Below are 12,500 nucleotides of genomic sequence, written 5' to 3'. Positions count from 1 at the left end.
TAGCTTTGATGTTGGGTGTGGAATGGTACACATGTAAGGTAGAGTCTTGTAAGGTAGAGGTAGAATCTTGTGTTTCACCTGCCACCGTGTTCATAGACGCCTCAGTTCCTTATCTGTTACTGGGTATTTTCATGGTTCTAGTGATGGTTTGACCATTTTCCTACATTATTTAATTGGAAACACACCCTTGAAAACCCTATAAATTCTGTAAGCCCGACTATAATTGTATGGGATCCGAAACTATAGTCCTTATATCTATAGTTAACAAGCTTTAGTGGGATTTATTAGGGTTTTTAAGTGTTTTCATGACAGTTTAACAATTATCTTGCATTAGTAATGGAAAACAGCCGAGGAAATCCGATAAACCCTAGGAACCTGACTAATGAGCTATAAGGGATCTGAAACTAATCCTCATGGGAGCCTACAGCGTTTTAGAACACGTGAGGCAGCGAACACGTCTTGGGACCACATCCTGAAACACTTCCCTCACTTCACTACTTTCGAAAACCTCTTGTTGAAGTTACGCTGTGTTTTGAGGGTGTCTTTGTGGTTGTAGGGACATATTAACAAGATTTTTACATTGTTAACGGGAGAAACGGTATTGAGAACTCGGCTAATCATCTCTGTGGCCTTTGAAAATTGTCATCGTCAGAATACGGCCCTTGATCTTAGGAGTGGGTGTGTTTATGCTATGTGTACTGAGCCTGATGTGTGCTGGCAGCCCTGTATGGGGGAAATAAACTGATGATTAAGAGTTGACGTCTCATTTAGTCATCAATTCATTATATTAAACAAAATTTATGGATATGTGGAAAGTGGTAGGCTTTTATACACAGTCTGCCACGTGTAGGTATGTTGGCTTCTTCCAGTTTCCCTTGTTTTGTTCTCATCTTATGTATGGATTTTCTTATTATATTTGTTTACTTAGTTTCTTCATTTCCCTCTCCTCGGTCTTTCCTTCGATGTGATTTCCGTATTATATTTGTTTCATCTCTCCATTTCCCTCTTCTTTCATTTCCCTTCTCTCCATTGCTCTGTTTGTTTCATTTCTTCATCTCCCTCTCCTTCCATTTTTCTTCTATCGACTTCCTTCCACTTCCCTCCTCTCTCTCTCTCTCTCTCTCTCTCTCTCTCTCTCTCTCTCTCTCTCTCTCTCTCTCTCTCTCTCTCTCTCTCTCTCTCTGTTCTTTCCTCAAATATGCGTATTTCTCTTTATCATTCTCTACAGGATTCACATTTAATACCTCCTGTTACATCCGTATTATTTTCTCCACCACCTGGCTATCACCTTTTTACTAGTATCCAGGACACTGTGCGAGATCTTTGCACGGACACACGGAGAAGGAATGGAAAATAAGAGATTGTTTTTGTGTTTTCTAGGCTACCGATTAATTTAAGTAATTGTAGTAGAGAAAACGCTGTCTCTAGAAAGATGTAACAGAGATCAGGAAAAATTGTGTAGCGCTGCATTGATTTAGCGAAGTTATGCATAAAAGTTCATTGATTTATAAGAAAACTATTTAAAAGGGAAACTATGACTGCTTGAACAACTACTGTACGGTAATTTTAAATCCAGTATAGTGTTAATTTACCTCTCTGTACCCTATTAGTATTAAAAAAAAACAATAATGTGTAATATATAACAAGGACATGAGAGAATGAGGAGAAATTATGATAAGAACTAATATCATTAACAGTATTCCTTCTCCTATATTTCAAGTTTATGTAAGCTCTTGTAACTATCGTTAGGTATTTTCAGGAGGCTAGAAAAGTATCTCTAGTTAAAGTATTTTGATAAGAATATGGAGTAATAATGACAAGAATTAGTAGTAGGAGATATTCCTACAACTATTCCTTTTGAGACTATTGTTGGGTATTTCCAGAAGACTAAAAGGTGTCTCTAGTTAAGGTATGTAAGTGCAATGCCTTGGCTAGAAGGTAAGTAATGAGTGTTTTCAGTTTAATGTTTTTTTTTTTTCAGTTCATCATCTCTATTACTGATATTTCAAGCAGTCTGTTCCCGCTTTTTTTCGTCAGGATTTTGTCTGTAGTTCATTCATTACGAACAACTTATGTTTAAGTGGATTTCGTCAACAATAATTAAATGGTTGAATGATACTTGTATTTGCTGTAGTTTATCTCAAGATCACTCAAACACTAGACCCTCATTTGACCTTTCACCTCCTCCCCTTCTCCCTCAGCTGTTGTTTATTTTTTAAGATATTTTGCATGCAAGTTTGAAAGTCCTATAGACATCAAATAGATAGCAATAACATAACTGCTTAGTTAGCCTATCAAGAGATCTTTAACGCTACTGTAGCTCAGTTTGATTTTTATTTGCCTTCCTTAAATAGAAATTGCGTATCTTAATTATGACATTTATTCGAAAATATGTGATTTAATAAAGAGCAAACCGGTAAGTGGTGCCACAGCTTTACCAAATGTAACAATCCTTCAGACATTAGATCTCCATTTGACTTACCACTCTGCTCTGATTCAAATATTATTATATTTCCAAACCAACCACATCTACATAAATTAAACACTCAATAAAATATAAAAGCAATAAATAACAACTAAATTTAAAGCAAAGGGAGAAACCATTCACACATTAAATCTTCATTTGATCTACCTCCTATATCTTTCACAATTATACTACATTTTCACATCAATCGAAGCTACTTGAATTTAATATTCTTAAAATATATAAGCAATAGATAACAACTAAATTTAAAGCAAAGGGAGAAAACACCCAAACATTAGATCTCCATTTGACTCCTCTCGGCTCCTTCAGTAGTGATCGCAAGATGGCGGAGTGAGGACGTAGAGGTGGAGGCTGCCGGGCTTTTTCCTCGATAAACACAAGGCGATCACTGGTAAGGCAGTATTGACCCATCCGTACGCACTCCCACCGCCCACACCTGCCCATACACACCCATAGTGACCCTCAAAACCCACAAAATAGGGATAAAAATGGCGCGAAATTGACCCTCAGCGAAATATGTTTTAATAATAAGACGGATTTTTCTTCTGTCACTCGGTAATTCCTGTTTGAAATTGACCCTTGAGCTCCGTGGCCATAAGGGGGGGCTAATTTGGATTATAAGTGCCTTAAAAAGATACTAGATAATAATAACGGAATAGATCTGAATGAGAAGTGACAGGTGAATTATTTTTATTATTTTTTGTGTATTTGTATTAATGGGGGGGAGGGGAAATAAAGCTGGGATTTAACGGTTGCGGGTTAGGTTAAAAAAAAAAATTGTATTGGTGTTTGGTTTGAATGACGTCTTAAGGTGAGGAGGAGGCGGGGAGAAGCAGGTAAAGGTGTGAATGGACAGGTACAGAATTAATTAACTCAAGGCCTAACGATTTTTAAATACCGTACTGGGAATATGAAACGATAATTGTACATTTCCTTCACTGATAACTTCACAATAAAAAAAAAAAAACTATATAAATTGAACGATAAATAACCCGTACAACCGTTTCAACATACATAGCACAGTATACATAACGTAAAAAACTGGTACACGTAAATATTGAATACAAGATGATAACTAAATATTTCCTTTCACTATTTAGCGACAAAGTATTAAAAAAAACTTCACGCGGATTAAAGAAACAGTACAAAACCATGCATAGATATACATGATACAGTATACATAACAGAAACTGGCACCTCTGCATTGAAATATATATGCATAACCTTTTGTATCCGGCTAAATCCTTGCTTTTATTTCATCATTGTCTTATCCACTTCACCTGTTGGGCAAGGGGGGGTTGAGATGGATAAGTGAAGGTGAACTGATAAACGTAAGAATATGTATATTTTTTTTGTTATCGTGTTGTTTGGAAACCCTTTTCGTTATCAGTGGCTGGCTGGTTGCTCGATGCGGGATGTGGTGGAGGAAGGTGTGTGTGTGTGTGTGTGTGTTTTAGTACCTTGCCCTGCCTTGTCTTATTTTGTTTTGCTTGTCCTGTCTTGTCTTTTTCTTACTTTTATCTTGTCTTGTGTCTTGTTATTTTTATTTTATTTATTTATTTTTTTTCTTGCCTTGCTTGTTTGCCCTTGCCTTGCTTGATATTTATTTATTTTTATTAAGTATTTTTTTACATTACCTTGACTTAGCTCACCGTAGCTCACCTCACATTAGCTTACATTAGCTTCCCTCACCTTACTTTACTGTACCTTACCTTATCTCACAACACCATCTTGCCTACCTTACCACACTGCCTTGCCTTTCCTTACTTTCCATTGTTGTCATTGTTCCTGAGGTGTGGCTATTAGCTTCCTATCAATACTTGTTATATCTCCAGTCTTTTGTGTTAGTGGCAGGTGACACGCATGGAAGATAGAGTTAGTGACAGGTGTTTTGGATTGTCACTTGGTTACCTTTTGTCTCTCCTATCAAGGTATGAAGGACCAAATTTGTGAAGGTAGTTTAAACACTGCAGGTAAAATAAGGTAAAATAAATTTATACCGATATTACTGTAGTTTTATGCAGTATATAACACTTCATTTTTTTCCGTTTCTTGGCTCTTATTGTCTGGAGTATTTTGAAACCCTGCATCATCAAAATAAATTAGGAATATGCATAGAAGAGAGTAAAACGATTTCTTAATAATTTACGTGAAGCAGATGCAAACAAAATAAAAAGTTAATAAAAACACAGACAAGGTACAAGTAATAAAGGAAGGAATATAGGTAGTAGGGATAGAATAACTTACAAAATATAGCATGGGAAAATAGAGGTTGTACAATAAAGAATGTACAGTAACAGGTGACAATAAGAAAACACTAGATGAATAACAAAGAACAAGAGCAAGATGGTGATGGAAGAAGGAATAGAGGTGTTAGGGATAAAATACATCATGAAGTATAGCTTGGAAAGAAATATAGGAGCAGTAAAGAATGTACACTGACAGCAGACAGTGAGGAAATGCCAGCTAACTAAGAACAACATGCAAGGATAGTGATGAAGGAAGGAGCAAAGATGTTAGGGATACAATAGACCATGAAATATAGCTTGTAAAAATAGAACAGCGTTAAAGAATGTACACGAACAGCATACAGTAAAGACTCCCTACAACTAAGAGCAAAAGCAAGGAATAGAGGGTGTTATTAATACAGTAGACCATGATGTATAACTGTGTTTAGAGAAATAGATTAACCACAAAGAATTTTAACTAACTACACAACAAACAGACAAAAAAATAAGGAAGGATTGAGATACGGTTAAAATACACCAACCCATATACATTGTAAGTAAAAGTTAGGTGACAAAGAACCCCACTCTAACAATAATTCAACACCAAATACCTAAGATGAGCCGCAAAGCACATGGTGAAGGAATATATGGAGATTGACTCACACGGTTGGCTGCCTTACTTGCCATTTGTTAGTAGTAGACAGGTGTGCCAGGCAAGACCCACAGGTGAGCCCAGACCCACAGATACACCAGATCACTGCTATACTGGCCATTCTTGTATGTTTGTGTATGCCATTGGTCTGGGAAGTGCCTTGGGATCCTACTCATGTGTCTGTTTGTGTGTTTGTGTTGATTTTGTCTGTTTTTTTTGTAGCTAAGTGTGTGAATGATTGTGTGTGTGTGTGTGTGTGTGTGTGTGTGTGTGTGTATGTATGTTTGGTACCTTGTCTGGCTTACCCTGTGTGGGAGTGCTGGCCTGATATATGCCTAGATAGTTTTTTAAAGTGGCAAATTAGATTCTCTCTCTCTCTCTCTCTCTCTCTCTCTCTCTCTCTCTCTCTCTCTCTCTCTCTCTCTCTCTCTCTCTCTCTCTCTCTCTCTCTCTCTCTCTCTCTCTCTCTCTTGCTTTGATATTTGTGCCCTTGACAAACTTCTTTCACACACTAATTTACAGATGAGACTGATAGGTGGAAATAGGTGCAGTTAATTTTCACGTAGGGACCGCCACTTGTAGGTGCAGTGGCTTCTTGCTGCTTCCCTTATTTACCTCTGCCCTTTCTTATGTAATTATCACTAGAATCATGAAAACTAATTTGAAAACGTCATTAACTACCACTACAATGTATTAAAAAGTGGTTGCTATTAGACATCGAGAGATTCAAGTACAAGGACCATACGAATCATGAAAGACCCTGTTCTGCTATCAAGGTGTTGATTGCATAGACTGAAATGTACCTTACGTGTCTGGGTACGAAGGTGGGAGGTGTAGGTAAACGTGAAGGAACTGGGTATATAAAAGGAAGCTGTGCGTGTTATTGTTACCCTTGTTCTTGTGTTCTCAGCTTGGGTTTTGGGTGGGTGCTGGTGAGGAAGATATGGTGAGCTGCTAACCTTGCCTCTCTGTGTTGGTTGTGGTGATGAGTGACAGGAGGGAGAGAAGAGGATGTGGTGTTCTTAAAATGATTCTCTTGTGTCGTTGTACAGGGGCAAGGGAATGGGATATTTCTTGAAAGGTGTCTGTTCTTTTCATATCCTCTGAATGTTATATCTTTTCTTTGTCTGTTTTTATCCATTCGTCAGTGTGTTTTACTTGAATTATTTAGAATGGGATGATTCTGAAAAGGTGTCTATTCTTATCATGTCATCAAAATCTTATGTTTTTCTTTATGTATTTGTTTATTCATTCACCTATGTGTTTTATTTGAATTATTTATTGTATTATAGGTTAGTGGTGCTGATGTCTAATTAGAGAGAGAGAGAGAGAGTTTCCGAACACTTATCACGTGAGCCTGGAAATGTGTGTTACCACTCAACACTTTGTAGCTGTATCACTGTAGGTCAATTTATTTTGAGTGTTTTGGACCGCATGTATGAATATCGATTATGGATTGCTAGTTATGGTGATATCAGTTTTTCCAGTTACCACGTTTTGAGTGCTGGTGCTTGTCATTTTTCAGTCTCCATTTAGATAACTTATGTTTTTTAGGGTCTTGTGTATCAGTCATAATTAACTAACAATAATGATTTTTTTTTTTTCATTCTATTTTATTATTTATTTATTTATTTTGTTTAGGTATTTTCATGTTTTGAGTGGTATCAGCTGTAGTAAAGTGACCATAGATAGCAAGGTTAGTTTAGTTTTTGTGGCAGGTCATTGTGATAAGCTAATCAAACCACAACAGAGATACAAGGTTATCAAAAATGCAGTGTGGACACCAGACATCACCTGGAGGCCACTCTTTCTCTTCCCACACTAGTGATTTTCATGAGTAACTGATAGAAGAATCGTTCAAAACATTACTGCTTTTCTGGGAAGCATACTAAAGAATGCTCTCTAGTTAAACTTACAGTCGGGTGGTCACTAAATGAGTCTTTCGATTCTAGATAAGACACTGCCATTCTGTGTTGTGTAGCACAGTGATACACCATGTTGTTCCTGCATCCTGTCAAACTAGTGATCTTGTCAATTGTCCCTGTATCCTGTCTAACATGTGATATTGTGAGTTATTTCTTCATCCTGTCAGACCTGCATATTATGGATACTTGTGTACTTTTTTTTTTCACAAGAGGGATACTGGCCAGTTGCAAGAAAATATACCCATATAAAAAAAAAAAAAAGACACTGAAGTGCTGGTCCCTAAAGAAGAACTAAAAAGTTTAACCAAAATTAGAGACCAACTTACCTTATGATTTGCGTATAATGAATTAGATGTGGCTCGTGTATACATTAATGCATTGGTTATAATGTAGACACCTGCTTATCTTGCATACTTTGGTAGTCATCACATTTTGCACTTAACTCTTGGAATTTGTGATTTTCCTTAAATTGATGTCCTCTTCTCAAAGAATCCAAGGATTTAGAATTGAAGGAAAGTACAAAACTGTAGAATTAATGCAGGTGGTTACTCAAAGGATCAAGAGAAAGACAAAATTGTAGAACTGAGTGCAGACACTTACTCAAAGGACAAAAGACAAAATTGTAGAATTGATCACAGACGGTTACTCAAGGCACTGAGAGAGGGACGAAGCTGTAGAATCGAGTGCAGAGAGCTACTTAAAGGACCAAGAGAAAGAGACAAAACTTTAGAATTAACAGCAAATAGTTACTTGGTTATGCAACCTTCAACCTCTAACCACGTCTGTACCTCCCCTTACCCTCTTTTCCTCGTATCCTGTGCACCTGGCAACTAGTGGTGCGTGTGTGTGTGTGTGTGTGTGTGTGTGTGTGTGTGTGTGTGTGTGTGTAGCTTATCTGGCCAGTGTTTTTCCTGCCGCTGTCACCTGTTACCTGCCTGCCTCGCTCTTCCATCACCTCATTTGTTGACATCCAGTGGAGAAATGTATTATCACCACTCAGAGTTCCTGCCACCCCACGCAATATGTCTGTTATGCCGCTGGAAATGATGGGTGATATTAATGAACTAATCATATGAGGACTAAAGGATTATAATGCCTTAAATTTTTAAATGAAACTTATCTTTTCCCACCTGCGTATCCAATTACATTGAATAGAATTATTAGCATTCATATGTGAGTTGCCTGTTTTTTTTACTTATTCACCTTCCTAGCCTTGCTTTGTGTTTGTTCATACACCACAGTGGTCCACAAGACTATCCCTTTCCACCAGTGTGTGTGTGTGTGTGTTTGGGGTGCGCTGTATAGACTAGGACCTCTTGTGGAATTGCCAGCCTAGTATGCTTGTAAATGAAATAACTTGCTTTTTGCAACTTATAAATGGAATAACTTTGCTTTATGAAACTTTTAAATAAAATAACATGTTTCATGAAGGGTTCTCAGAAGACCTTTCTAGAGTTGGATTGATATATGGCTTATAAAACCTTATCTTTGGGAGAGTTCCTTGGAGCTGTACCTGGTGTAAAGAGAAAGGCAAACTGAGAAGATGCACCTAAATCTTAACATTGCTGAAATCACTGTTGCATCTATCTTTTATCTCAAAAAAAAAAAGATAACTTTTGCCTCTACTGATATGAAACTTATAAATGTACTGATAGATCACCTTAACTTGCTCTTATCCTCACCCGTCTCATTTAGCTATACTCAAAATTTTCTAAGTGATCATTTGTTTCCACCTGCCTTACTTGTAAATCTTAGCCTTACTTATGAATGGACAGTTGTCATTTTAATCTGTTCTAACCTGTACCTGTTGCCTTAACCTTTCCTCTAAACTTGCATCCTCGTTTGTTTCCTGTCACATAGCCTTACCTGGCTCATTAAACCATACCCTAACCTTACCTATCACTCACCCAGTGCCTCCTGTCATCCATAACATCATCTTTACCTGTCTCAGTTAAACAATACCTAAACTTTACCTATCAGTCACCTGTTTCCACCTGCCTGTTTTAATATTCTCACCTTTATCTGTCTTATTAAACCTTACCTTATTAAACTAACCTTACCTGTCATAACCTGTTTCTGTCTTCCTATAACATTACCTTAACTGTCAATACCCTGTTTCTGCCTGTCTCTCTATAACATTATCTCATTAACCATACCAAACCTTACCTGTCAATCACCTGTTATTAATTATCCTCTCATAACCTCTTTTAATTATACCCAAACATCCTTATGATACACTAGTTTCCACTTGTTCTTTATATTATCACCATTATCTGCCTTATTAAACCTTACTTATTAGTCAGCTGTTTCCACCTGTCACCCCATAACATTCACCATTACCTTTAACTGTACCTAAACTTCCCTTTGACTCACTAGCTTCCACCTGTCCCTCCCTTATTCAAACCCAGAGTACTACTGCCCTGAATACCTGCCTAATGATTCACCTGTCCCTTGCTACATACCTGTCTGTGTGGCCTGTTCCCTCCAGGTGGATCTTTGTTACCTGCTTTTCTCTCATTGCTGGGGTGTCTTGCTGGGCTCATTCATGGGAGAAGGTACAGGATTGTACCTTGGGATTGTTAACCTCATTCAGTGTTATGGTGATATTTTGTACTTGTGGTCTTGTTTGGTGGTTTTTTTTTTTTTTTTTTTTTTTTTTTTTTTTTTTTTTTTTTTTTGATAGCTAAACTATCATGAAAAGCTTAATAGCTAAACTATCATGAAAAGCTTAATAGCTAAACTATCATGAAAAGCTTAATGTTATTCTCACATTGCTTAATAAACTTTTCCTCTTATCATGTGTAACTTTTAGGTATTTGTTTATGTATTTATGTGATTTCCATGTTTTTTTTATTTGTTATTTTTTACTACAGTTTCTAAATAGTTATTACAATGCTCTGATTTTTAACCAAGCAAGACCATAGTGTTACTCCTCCTACTCTCCTGATTGCTGACTCGAAGGATCTTGTCTATCCACCCATCCACCACCCTATTTGAGAACCAGTGTCTTATCTCCTTAAAATCCAACCTTAACAGAATGAATGTTATTACTGGACCAATCCTGATTACTAACTCTAAGTAAGACTTGTCTGTTTCATCTACCTACATGAGAACCTGTTTATTCCTGTCTGCTCGACTTGGATTTTTTAGAATCTGACTTTATCAAACTTTTATCTCTTACTTCTGGTTCTCTCCCATTTAATAACTCCAAGGATATCTATTCCATTCCACTTATTTGAGAACCAGTTTATTCCTGTCTCAAAATCTCATGTTATCAATACAAGCTTTGACCATTATTTCCAGTCCTCCTCTGATAACTGGCTCCAAGGACCTCTTGTGTATCCCTCGTATTACAACCCTTATGCCACTGGAGTACCTTAGGCAAACAGAGCACACTCAGTCAGCTAAAATTAGTGTGGTGAGTGTGTGGCTGTGATGTGAGAGGCAGGAAATGCCCTCACCTCTCACTCACCCTTATCACTCCCCTCTCACTCAGCAGTCTGGCTCTCCATCATGCTGCTCTCATTGAACCCTCAATGTATTAGCCATTTATTACCTAGTGTTTATTGAAGCCACTTGTCCACCACTGCCTGTTCTTCCTCCCTTGTTCTTCATTTTGTTAGAATTTTACTAGGATTTTTATTATTATCTATTATTTGTCACTTTTCTTTATCTCATTTAGAGGTTTTTTGTTCTTATTGTTATTAGTTGTATTTATTTATTTTTTATTTATTTTATTTATTTATTTATTTTTATTGTTTATTTATTTATTTATTTACTTTTATTTTTTTCTCTCCTACTTCATTTTTTTCACTCAGGACTTGTTTCTATTTTGCCTTCAGTAATAGTTGTGATTTTTATATTTTTGTTTGTCATTTATTATGAGTCTCGTTTCTCTCTCTCTCTCTCTCTCTCTCTCTCTCTCTCTCTCTCTCTCTCTCTCTCTCTCTCTCTCTCTCTCTCTCTCTCTCTCTCTCTCTCTCTCTCTCTCTCTCTCTCTCTCTCTCTCTCTCTCACATACATTGGATAGATTCATCCTCATGTTTCTTAGTTACATCACTACTACTACTACTACTACTAATTGTTCCATCCAGTCACCAGTTACAAGAAAATGATGCAGCAGCCATAGTAACACAACGTTTACAGGAAAGAAAAATAAGAAACATAACTGTGAAATTTCCTGCCTCATCTTTTCCTCCTCTCCTCTCCCACATGCCTGATTCTTGTGACTCTCCCACCAAGCCACACACACACACACACACACACACACACACACACACACACACACACACACACACACACACACACACACACACACACACACACACACACACACACACACACGAGTTATAATTCTTACCACCCTTTTCCACCTCTAACTTTTCCAAGTGTTTGCTTCATCACTAAACTCACTCTCTCTCTCTCTCTCTCTCTCTCTCTCTCTCTCTCTCTCTCTCTCTCTCTCTCTCTCTCTCTCTCTCTCTCTCTCTCTCTCTCTCTCTCTCTCTCTCTCTCTCTCTCTCTCTCTCTCAATAATATAAACTACCCATTTAATAGAAAAGAAAAAATTTCCTAACAAGTTAAACTATCAGTGATACAAGAAAACTAGGAGCAATTACAATTAACGCTGTAATTAAGAACAGTTACCCTGATGAAAAACAGCTGCCGATGATGGCAGTACCTCTCTCTCTCTCTCTCTCTCTCTCTCTCTCTCTCTCTCTCTCTCTCTCTCTCTCTCTCTCTCTCTCTCTCTCTCTCTCTCTCTCTCTCTCTCTCTCTCTCTCTCTCTCAATACCTGTATTCAATCTGTCAATCTGTTGTAATTGTGGATTTTTATTTATTTTTATTTATTTTTTATTTATTTAATTATTAGGATTTTTTTTTTTTTCAATTTATTATTATTATTATTATTATTATTATTATTATTATTATTATTATTATCATTTTTTTTATTTATGTATTTATTCAGTTATTTTATTTTTTATTTTTTTTATTTATTTTTTTTACAATTATCTTTTGGGAGTGGCATCTTCAATAGGCCTTTTTTCTTTCTTGCTACCTTTTTGTTGCCGTTTGTTGTCGGGGAGATCTTGCATAAAAAAAAAAACACACTAGAACAAGAAGCAATAGCAGCAGCAACTGTATATGAACTGAAAGGACTGGACAGATACAAGTACAGAAACAAGATGGAACGTGTAGCTTAGGAATCA

At 36.9% G+C, this 12,500-nt stretch overlaps 2 protein-coding genes across 3 annotated transcripts in view; both read left to right on the top strand.

The window, feature by feature from the left end:
- The window catches only part of LOC135105730 (zinc metalloproteinase nas-4-like), a 233,776-nt gene extending 233,022 nt beyond the window's left edge, over nt 1-754 (top strand). For both annotated transcript variants that reach the window (XM_064014170.1, XM_064014169.1), the window contains exon 16: nt 1-754. This exon is cut by the window's left edge. The gene's annotated coding sequence lies outside the window, so the exon portion shown is untranslated.
- A 1,999-nt stretch (nt 755-2,753) lies between these two features.
- Nucleotides 2,754-12,500, top strand: part of LOC135105728 (sarcolemmal membrane-associated protein-like) — a 90,813-nt gene continuing 81,066 nt past the window's right edge. Inside the window, 1 exon segment of the mRNA XM_064014167.1 lies at nt 2,754-2,876. The gene's annotated coding sequence lies outside the window, so the exon portion shown is untranslated.

Source organism: Scylla paramamosain, chromosome 12 (assembly GCF_035594125.1).
Source record: "Scylla paramamosain isolate STU-SP2022 chromosome 12, ASM3559412v1, whole genome shotgun sequence".
Lineage (NCBI taxonomy): Eukaryota > Metazoa > Arthropoda > Malacostraca > Decapoda > Portunidae > Scylla > Scylla paramamosain.
The sequence above is the reverse complement of the archived record's forward strand: the minus strand, read 5'-3'. Positions and strand labels throughout refer to the sequence as shown.